The following is a 9,590-nucleotide window of genomic DNA, read 5'->3' as shown; positions in this document are numbered from 1 at the left end:
GAGGACGAGCTGTCGGCTGCCTGGCGCCCTTGTTGCCACGGCGTCCTGTGCGGCCGCACAGCTCGAACACCCCCAAGGCCGGCCCTGCCTTCAGTCCCCGTTCCCTCTTGTGTAGCGGGACATCACATGACGTGCGTCACACACATTGGGCAACCCATTTCAGTTGGCTGCCCATAGGAGTCAATGGCCCAGATGAAGGGGGAACCTCTTAGCTTGGTCAATGGCTGTCAACGCTCTCCACCCCAAATCCTAAATCCAAAAAGCCCTGATGAAGGGGGAACCTGATAGGCCCTCCCCCAAAACCCATTGGCTTGTTGTCTGTCTTTAGACTTCTTCAAATAATGCCGACCGTCTTCTATCTGGCCTCCGTCCTTCCCTTCAGTCTTCTATCTGACCTCCTTCCTTCCCTTCAGTCTTCTATCTGACCTCCATCCTTCCCTTCAGTCTTCTATCTGACCTCCGTCCTTCCCTTCAGTCTTCTATCTGACCTCTGTCCTCCCCTTCAGTCTTTTATCTGACCTCCGTCCTTCCCTTCAGTCTTCTATCTGACCTCCATCCTCCCCTTCAGTCTTCTATCTGACCTCCGTCCTCCCCTTCAGTATTAATGGAAATGCATCCTGCCTAGAAACGCCCACACCTCGAGACACATTTTGATATTTGCATAACTCCTCCCACTGATTGCATCAGGGCTGAGGGCTCTTGAGAGGAGTACTGAGGCTGTGATGTTTTCAGGAAGCTATGTACAGCCCCCTGCCGGCCCCTCCCCCCGGCCATGATCTGCCTGCATTGTATGGAGAAGCACAGGGCCCCAGTGATGACATCACCGGTATAAAATGAGATATGTAATGAAAACGGAAAGGTTTTATTATCATGCTGAGGGGGGAGGAGCCAAACTATAAGCAGATTTCACCTTTAAAAGTCCTCTCCACAAGTCTATTTTCGTCTCCACACGGGCCATCGTTTCCAATTAGCCAACGACGCCTTCCGCGACCCCTCCGCTCGGTTTCGGTAATGAAGTCCTGATCGCGCTCTCCTGAACGAGGCCCATAAATTTCGCCCCCCCCCTATTCCTACCCATTAGGCGGTTCAGCCCGGCGCTGGTCCTCGTGAATCACTCTACGCTGACCTCACACGCCGTGTTTTCATTGCTCCTTTAATATGTTATTAAGGCGGCCGGGGCGAAAATCTCCTGACTCAGCCGCAAAACGGCGGCACATAAAAATGAAGACGTTCTGAGACATCTGGCCGCCGGTCCCGACCGAGGTTCCGCTGCGCTGCTCCCTAATTTATTTCACTTTACTGTAAAAGGGAAGAAGAAGAAGTTTGAGAGTAACTTCCATCGATGCCAAAAGTCAGAAAGTTTCCATCTTCGCCGGATGCCAGACAGACTTATGCCCGCGCCGGGAATGGTCTGCGCTCATGTGGCAGCGCTATGGTGGGGATGGAGGTTTTGCTGGGTCAGCAAAAAAAATTTGCCAGGCAGTTCTGCTGGAAAAAAAAAAAAAGTTGGCTTGTAGGGAAAATTCACATTTAAAGGGTCAGTCCACACAAATAGGTGGAGGCTTGTCAGCCCCTGGCTTCTTATACGTCTTGGGTGGTCCAACAGTGAGATCTCCCAGCCATAGTTCACGGTTCTGTTCCTGTCCACCTGGGTGTTCTGGGTGTCCCTAGCAAGGACACGGGAACATGACCTCAAACTTGCAGGAAGAACACAGGGACACAACCTTAAGCTAGCAGGAAGAACATGGGGACATGACCTGAAACTAAAGTGAGGAATGAGGGGACATGACCTCAAACTAGCAAGAAGAACATGGGGACATGACCTCAAACTAGTAGGAGGAACGTGAGGACCTAACCTTAGCAGGAAGAAAATGGGGACACAATCTTAAACTAACAGAAAGAACATAGGGATATGACGTCAAACTAGTGGAAAGAACACAGGAACATGACTACAAACACTAGGAAGAACATGGGGACATGACCTCAAACTAGAGTGAAGAATGAGTGTACATGACCTGACACTAGCAGGAAGAACACAAAGACATGACCTTAAAATAGCAGGAAGAACATGGGGACATGACCTCAGCTACCAGAAAGAACACGGGGACATGACCTGAACCTAGGAGAAAGAACATGGGGACATGACCTCTAACTAGCAGGAAGAACTCAGGGACATGACCTAAAACTAACTGGGAGACAGCGGATGGCCACTGATGTAGCAAATCGGCAGGATGGATGCAGATCTTCCAGGAGGAAAGACAAGGACCATGCTCCTGAAGTCCTCTTAGTTCCAGGGCACTTCAAGAGCCGGCATTGGTCCTGGTTCTCTTCCTCTTACAGCAAACACAGGCCTCCCCCATGTTGGAGGCCTCAGGGAAACCTCTTCCCTCACACCAGCCCATGCCCACCCCCCAGGCCTCGGCCTAGCCTGGGGGGCAGGCTGAACAGCACCCAGCCCCAACCCATGGCTGGTCCCGGCTAGTCTGAACACATGGCAAATCCCACCAGTATATGTACCCTATCCCAGCATGCACCACTGGCTGAAAGAAGCCCAGTGATTGGCTGCTGTACTGTACATACATTACACTGTCTCCCATGGGCTGTCCCACAATATGACAGAGTCACACTCCGCCCAGCGGGGGTACAGGCAAGGCCAGACACCTGGGATTAACCAGATAAATGCCACTATACATCCAGCCAGGCCGACTACAGCCCCGGCTACCGCTAAATGCCTAGTAGTCACCTCACAGAAGGTCATGGGGGCTACACATAGATCTACACTCAGACAAAAAGACAGAGAACCCCCAAAAATAGGAGAACCAGGGCAGACTTAAAGGAGAACTATGAGGGGGAGGGGCTTTTCACTCACCTCATAGTTCTAGCCGACCCGTGACAATGAGACTGTCACAGGTCGGCTCAGTAGATCGGGAAGTGAGCGAACGCATGCCGGTGTTCTCTCACCTCTCGATCCTGTCACTGCTCTAAGCCGTGACAGGGGAGGGGCTGGATTCCCCCCTCCCCGCTCCGATCCGCCAGCGCTGACTGGCGGAACGGACGGGGGAGGGGGAGGGCACAGCTTGCTCTGCCTCTATATAGGCAGAGCCAGCTGTCACTCATGCAGCTGGGCGGATCCCGGCCCAATTGTCGGGATCCGCTTCAGCTGCGGCGTCTCAGTATACCGCGAGCTGTAGCTCCCTATATACTGAGTTTAGGGTGACGGGAGGAGGACGCTTGTTTGTGTCCTCCCGTTACCCTGAGGAGAACTATCTGGGAAAGCCCTCACCCCATAGTTCTCCTTTAATGGACCACTTGGTCTTTTTCTGCCTTCACTCTTCTACGTCTCTCTATGTTCTTTTCACCTTTCTCATGAACTCTAAAGCGTTCTCATTGAATTTCATCTAAATTTCCTGATTTTCCCCAAAACGAAACCGACAATTTGACTTCTGAGAGTAACAGGGACAGTTGGGAGGAAAACCCTCATCACGACATCACTAGAGGACTCCATTCATCTCCTTCTCTTTACGTTTACTACTGACGTACAGGTTCTCTTTAGGAGACAGAAGGGTCGTCCCACACACACGCTGCTGCCCCCCATTCACAAGTCTCTCTAGCTCTTCCCTCCGTCGCCGCCTCGCCTCGGATGTAACCGTTAGCGGCTGTAGGAGGCAGAATATTGGTACCGATCCATCAGCAGCGGCTGCCAAGAAGTTACCCACAAGACAGCCGTGACGGCTCCTTTGGCTGGCAGCCACGGTAACGCCGTGCCCGTTCGTGATCTCATTCCTGCTACCGCGTATTTCTCGGGTAATGAGAAGGACGGAACCACAAAATACATCGGAAACTTCTTTCCTTCTCGTTATCTTACTGCTGGGAAGCCGAGGGTGGCGGGTCCGGTTGGTCAATGTAATGCTCAGATGTTTCGCGTTATGACTGAGAGCTCCTCATGTGGTATCGAAGCGTATTTGAGGCCAAAATGTCTTTGTTTAAGTTTTGGGGGGAGTGTAGAAGGGTAACAACCCCTGTCAGGTTTTTATTGCTCTCACTAAATCCTCAATATAAGCCCTGATGAAGGGGGAACCCCATATCCCCTCCCCCAAAGTGCGATGCCTCGTTGTCTATATTTTTGGACTTCTGTGCTTAAATCTGACCTCCGTCCTTCCCTTCAGTCTTCTATCTGACCTCCGTCCTTCCCTTCAGTCTTCTATCTGACCTCCGTCCTTCCCTTCAGTCTTCTATCTGACCTCCATCCTTGCCTTCAGTCTTCTATGTGACCTCCGTCCTTCCCTTCAGTCTTGCATGTGACCTCCGTCCTCCCTTTCAGTCTTCTATGTGACCTCCCCTTCAGTCTTCTATCTGACCTCCGTCCTCCCCTTCACGTCTCCGATCTGACCTCCGTCCTCCCCTTCAGTCTCATGTCTGACCTCCGTCCTCCCCTTCAGTCTTATATGTGACCTCCGTCCTTCCCTTCAGTCTTCTATCTGACCTCTGTCCTCCCCTTCAGTCTTCTATCTGACCTCCATCCTTGCCTTCAGTCTTCTATCTGACCTCCGTCCTTCCCCTCAGTCTTCTATCTGACCTCCGTCCTTCCCTTCAGTCTTGCATGTGACCTCCGTCCTCCCTTTCAGTCTTCTATGTGACCTCCCCTTCAGTCTTCTATCTGCCCTCCGTCCTCCCCTTCACGTCTCCGATCTGACCTCCGTCCTCCCCTTCAGTCTCATGTCTGACCTCCGTCCTCCCCTTCAGTCTTATATGTGACCTCCGTCCTTCCCTTCAGTCTTCTATCTGACCTGGTTCCTTCCCTTCAGTCTTCTATCTGACCTCTGTCCTCCCCTTCTGTCTTCTATCTGACCTCCGTCCTTCCCTTCAGTCTCCTATCTGACCTCCGTCCTTCCCTTCAGTCTTCTATCTGACCTCCGTCCTTCCCTTCAGTCTTCTATCTGACCTCCGTCCTTCCCTTCAGTCTTCTATCTGACCTCCGTCCTTCCCTTCAGTCTTCTATCTGACCTCCGTCCTTCCCTTCAGTCTTCCATCTGACCTCCGTCCTCCCCTTCAGTCTTCCATCTGACCTCCGTCCTCCCCTTCAGTCTTCTATCTGACCTCCGTCCTTCCCTTCAGTCTTCTATCTGACCTCCGTCCTCCCCTTCAGTCTTCTATCTGACCTCCGTCCTCCCCTTCAGTCTTGCACAGTTGTAGCGGCTCCTCCCCCCTCCCTCTGATGTCACTGTACACTGGGAGCTTCTCACAATGTGCATTAGAAGCTGCAACATTCCCTTCAGTCTTACATGCCCTGGCTGCGCCTCCTCGCCCCTGTTGCCATGGCGAGCACAGGGCACCGTTGGCAACAGGGGCGCCAGGCGGCCAAACACAGCCACAGGGAGAAAAGGAGCGTCACAGGCTCCAGCTACCCCTCGGATCCCTACTGCTCTCCCCCCACCTGCATGGGCGGAGGACTCTGTGTCTTCAATCTCTATTTCTATTTATTCTATTTTGGACTTGGCCACCAGCGCATTCTGCGCATGCGCGCCGCCACCCTGCAGGCGGGGCGCTTGACGTCACATACCGCACACGTCTGTGGGGGGGGGCACAATTTTTTTGTTCTTGCCTCGGGGCGCAAAAGGAGCTCGCTGCGGCTCTGTCCCCAACGCTCCCCTCGTATGGCCACAAAGTGTCCTCCACACGGATAACGAGGTGACTAAACCATGCGTCCCCCGGCACGTTCTCATCCCGTCGCCATCAATCTCCGACTCATTAGCGCGGCTTTGGACAAGTTCATTTTAACCTCCATATAAATTTGCAGGATTAGCATGTGGCGGGGGAGGGATTAGGCGACGGCAGCTACAAAGCCTTCCCATCGGTGGTTATCTTGGATAACGCAGTTCCTCGGTAAAGCTGCGTCATTCCGGAGCTCCTGGCGCTGGCGGGGGAAAAGGAAACCGCTTAATGCCGATGGAATGAAAAGGTTTTCTTCTCTGGTACAATTATTTCATCCTCTGCCACGTCGCTCCGGAGAAGGTCGCTCCTCGTTAAAGGACACCTGCACCAAAGCCGTCCTATGTGCCTCCTGCTTACTGATCCGGCACCGGGCTTCTTCTGGGTTCAATGACACCCATCATCGTTCAACCCACTTCCTGTCAGCGCCGGGTGTCAAGGCTCCGCCCTCTGTCTTGGGCTCAGCGCAGATAGCTGAGCCATGTGATGACTGCAACATCACTTGAGGTCCACCCATCCTCAGAAGAAGAAAAGGACCTTTGACATCATTGGACTTTCCTGAAGACAACTGGAAAAAAGAGTTGGAGGGGATCTGGGTTGAATGACGCCTATCATCAACCAACCCACTTCCTGTTAGCTTAGGGTGTCAAGGCTCCGCCCCCTGCCTTGGGCTCACCGCAGAGGTCCACCCATCCTCAGAGGAAGAAAAGGGCAAAGAGGTCCTGTGAGGTCATTGGACTTGGCTGAAGACAACTGGAGAAAAAGGTACATATAGAGGGTCCGGGGGGGATCTGGGACATCTGGGTTGCATGATGCTCATCATCATTCAACCCACTTCTTGCCAGCTCAAGGTGTCACGGCTCCGCCCTTTGCCTTGGACCCACCGCAGAGGTCCACCCATCCTCAGAGGAAGAAAAGGACGAAGAGGTCCTGTTCCGTCACTGGACTTGGCTGAAGACACCTGGAATTTTTTTTTTACATATAGAGGGTCCGGGGGGAGTTGGGTTGAATGACGCCCATCATCAATCAACCCACTTCCTGTTAGGTCAGGGTGTCCAGGCTCCACCCCATGCCTTGGGCTCACCGCAGAGAGTTGAGCCATGTAATGACCGCAGCATTTAAGGTCCACCCATCCTCCAAGGAAGCAAAGGGCAAAAAGGTCCTGTGACGTCACTGGACTTGGCTGAAGACAACTGGAGAAAAAGGTACATATAGAGGGTCCGGGGGGGATCTAGGTCACCTGGGTTGAATGACGCCCATCATCGTTCAACCCACTTCCTGCTAGGTCAGGGTGTCCAGGCCCCACCCTCTGCCTTGGATTCACCACAGAGGTCCACCCATCCTCAGAGGAAGAAAAGGACAAAGAGGTCCTGTGAGGTCATTGGACTTGGCTGAAGACAACTGAAGAAAAAGGTACATATAGAGGGTCCGGGGGGATCTGGGACATCTGGGTTGAATGACGCCCATCATCACTCAACCCACTCCCTGTCAGCTCAGGGTGTCACGGCTCCGCCCTTTGCCTTGGGCTCACCACAGAGAACTGAGCCATGTACTGACTGCAGCATTTAGGGTCCACCCTTCCTCAGAAGAAGAAAAGGGTGAAGAGGACCTGTGACGTCACTGGACTTCGTTGAAGAAAGCTGGACATAAAGGTACATATAGAGGGTCCGGGGGGATCTGGGTCATCTGGGTTGCATGACACCCATCATCACTCAACCCACTCCCTGTCAGCTCAGGGTGTCAAGGCCCCACCCTCTGTTTTTGGGTTCCACTGCAGAGAGCTGAGCCATGTAATGACTACTACATTTAAGGTCCACCTATTCTCAGACTAAGAAAAGGATGAAGAGGACCTGTGACGTCACTTGACTTGGCTAAGACAGCTAGATTCAAGGTATATATAAAGGGTTTAAAGGGGGGAACCAACGGCGAGAGGGAGCAGATGGGAGGGGAAGGATTCCCAAAAGTTGAGCTTTCAGCCCTTAAATCTTCCCACTAACTTAAGGAACAACTACCTCCCCCCAGAGCTCCCTCACCTCATCCAAAGCCATGGAAGCCCAGATCGCATTGCCGTGAAACGCGTTGACCGCAGAGAAAATTGATGTGCAAAATATTAACCTTTGTGATAGTCATCCAAATAGTCAACAGTCCCGTGGCTGCGTATTCTAGTCCGTCTTTAAGATGCGCGCTTACGCTTTTTATGACACTTGGGCCCGTCTTTTACTATAAAATGCACCAATAGAACAAAATTATATTTTTTAGTCATTTGTTGCCGGATTTTTTTGATTATTATTTACTGTTTTCGCTGAATATACATACAGGCATATTAGCCGATGGGCGTGTCTGGGTTTGGCGGTTGCCAGGGGAACGGTACTTGCCTGACTGCATTGTGCCAAGTGTAAAGTTTGGGGGAGGGGGGGTTGTTTTTTTCGGGGGTTGGGCTCCGCCCCTTACTTCCAGTGAAGGGAACTCTTAAGGCATCGGCACACCAAGACATTCTGGACAACTTTGTGGGAGGAGTTTGGGGGACGGCCCCTTCCTGTTCCAACATGACCGCGCACTAGTGCACAAAGCAAGGTCCATAAAGACATGGAGGGGGGAGTTTGGGTGGGGAGGAATGTGACCTGACCTCAACCCCATAGAACACCTTTGGGATGAATTAGAGGCGGAGACTGCGAGCCCCTCCCCCAACATCAGTACCTGACCCCACAAATGGTCCAACGTTCCCACAGACACGCTCCTAAAACCTTGTGGACGCCTTCCCAGGAGAGGCGGAGCTGTTATAGCGGCAAAGGCCAACCCAATACTGAACCCTACGAACTAAGACTGGGGGGCCATTAGAGGGCGGAGCCAACCCAATACTGAACCCTACGGACCAAGACTGGGATGTCATTAGAGGGCGGAGCCAACCCAATACTGAACCCTATGGACTAAGACTGGGATGTCATTAGAGGGCGGAGCCAACCCAATACTGAACCCTACGGACTAAGACTGGGATGTCATTAGAGGGCGGAGCCAACCCAATACTGAACCCTACGGACTAAGACTGGGATGTCATTAGAGGGCGGAGCCAACCCAATACTGAACCCTACGGACTAAGACTGGGATGCCATTAGAGGGCGGAGCCAACCCAATACTGAACCCTACGGACTAAGACTGGGATGCCATTAGAGGGCGGAGCCAACCCAATACTGAACCCTACGGACTAAGACTGGGATGCCATTAGAGGGCGGAGCCAACCCAATACTGAACCCTACGGACTAAGACTGGGATGCCATTAGAGGGCGGAGCCAACCCAATACTGAACCCTACGGACTAAGACTGGGAGGCCATTAGAGGGCGGAGCCAACCCAATACTGAACCCTACGGACTAAGACTGGGATGCCATTAGAGTTCATGTGCGTGTAAAGGCGTCCCGATACTTTCGGCAATATAGTGTATATATATATACTGATTTTTGGGTTCAGTGACACTTTCGGCCCATGAACTGACGCTTTATATATTTTTTATTCCATTCCCGGAACTCTCCGGCATACAAAGACGCGGCACAATGCGGCATTAGATGTTACCAGAGGACACACCGAGCCTATAAAGTTTTACTGGCCCAGCCGCGGAGGGGGTTCTAACTCAACGACAAGATCCAAGTCCACGTCTCCTTTCATCCCCCTGAGAAAGCGTCTTTGTGACTGAAGGAATTTGGGGGGGGGGAGGGGGGCCCAGGGAGACATAAGGGCCCCTGTAGAGGTCTCGCATAGTTACCGGCATGCCCGGAATACTAAGAGACCGCTGGGTCCCCTCTATTATCCCCCTGAGGATTTGGCTTGTATTTGGGAACCGGCTCTCTATTGTGGGGCAGCCAACCCTCCTGGCCCCGGGTCTATTCA

This window comes from Nanorana parkeri, unplaced genomic scaffold (genome assembly GCF_000935625.1).
Source record: "Nanorana parkeri isolate BGI_ZX_2015 unplaced genomic scaffold, ASM93562v1 scaffold2621, whole genome shotgun sequence".
Classification (NCBI taxonomy): Eukaryota; Metazoa; Chordata; class Amphibia; order Anura; family Dicroglossidae; genus Nanorana; species Nanorana parkeri.
This window is presented reverse-complemented; position numbering follows the sequence as displayed.